Raw genomic sequence first — 1,867 nt, 5'->3', positions numbered from 1 at the left:
GTGTCGTTCTCTCTCTCTCTCTCTCTCTCTCTCTCTCTCTCTCTCTATCTCTCTCTAAGTTGAAAAGAAATACTAACAGAATTGAAGAGAAATGTAGTTACGATTCAATATTTTTTAACAGAGCATAGATCCGGGAGCTAAGCAAGAAATACGTAATCTATACCTGATCTAGACTTACTTATTTTTGTAGTATTTTTTGTTCGTGTTTGATCTATTTCTCTATTCATTTATATTTTTTTAGGTTGTAACAAATTTAACCAAATAGATCGATTCTAATTTAAATAAACCTAACGGAATTAACAAATAAATTACTATTGTTCAAAAATGTTTACATTTAAATTTTCATATAAACTAAAATTTTCAAATATTGTGAAATAAATTTAATTTATAGTACAACATCTGTTGTAAGCGTATGTGCTAAAATTCGAGTGATTTTACTCCGAACAGTTCGATCACACGTTAAGATTTACACTTTTCAAATTTACCTAGTTTGCTGCGGTTATCGGCAATAAACGGATAGAAACTTTTGGATTGCACTTTTTCTTTTAGTATAACACTAGGTAGATTGTCGTTTTCTACAGATGAAATAGTACGTTTCAACACAATACAGCGTATACACCATATATAAATATATTTATACCTGCGAAACTTTCACACGGAACATTTGGCATGGCGTCATGTGTCTTACTAGTTGGATCGTCGATGATACAAAGGAAAAGCATGTCCGACGGAGTACAGTGGTTGCTCATTCACATATGCACAGACAGATGGACGATTGTCCGTGAACGAAGTTCTAAGTTAAATCATTCAGTCAAGATCCGATGTTGAACTCATTCATTTCAGTGTAAATGCAGAATTTATCTTTAATTACTTAACAGTATTACTTATTGATTTATCTACTATTACTTAAATAATTAGAGATAAATCAATAGTAATACTTAACAGTATTACTATTGATTTATCTCTAATTATTTAACTAAATTGTGTGGTCTTTTAGATTATACATCATTAATTCATATTTTGTCACATAAATTTATACATAAAAGAGAAAGTTGATGAGCCTCTACTATATCTAAACCATTCGATTATCGAAACTGTTTTGTCATTCAATATATTTGAATAATGGAGTTCTATTATATTTAAAAAATATATATATTTAAGTTTGAATTTGAATTAAAATAAAAATTTTCTATTCAGATTTTTCTAGCATTAACATTATAATTATAATTCATTTTAATCATTATAATATTATAATTTAATAAATATTATAGGTGCTTTCCATTTGATGACACAAATCGAATACAAGTTGACATCATTCTATTCTTCTTGGTATTCAGAGAATAATAAATAACATAAAACGACACTTGTGTCGACTCAATTTGTCATCAAATGGAAAGGATTCCATGTTAGTATACAATCGCATGTTAAATATTATTAATAAGTTATGATTAAATATGTTATAAGAGAGTTCGAGAGTGATGTTCTCTGCATTTTTTATGTAATTATGCTTTTGTGTATTGAAGAATTTAACCAAATGTTTTATAAATTTATCGTAATATTTGTTAATCTCTTCAAATGTGGGTTCTTTTATCTTGGGTAATTTCATAAGGCTGCCAACTAAAATGAAAAGAAACAAAATGAATAATTAAATATAAATAAATATAATATATACAAAATTACAAGCACATAAAGAGAATTTTACCAACTATGGTGACGCGGACATAAAAAATAATTAAGGGATAATTTTCGCATTGTTTATTTTAGAAAAAAACAAGTTTGTAATTGCTTATACATAACTATGCATAATTTAAAAATAATTATATGTAAGTAATTTTTTACATTTCTTCAAACTTAATTTTTCTAAAAC

The sequence above is a fragment of the Atta cephalotes genome (genome assembly GCF_000143395.1).
Source record: "Atta cephalotes unplaced genomic scaffold scaffold00004, whole genome shotgun sequence".
Taxonomy (NCBI): domain Eukaryota; kingdom Metazoa; phylum Arthropoda; class Insecta; order Hymenoptera; family Formicidae; genus Atta; species Atta cephalotes.
This window is presented reverse-complemented; position numbering follows the sequence as displayed.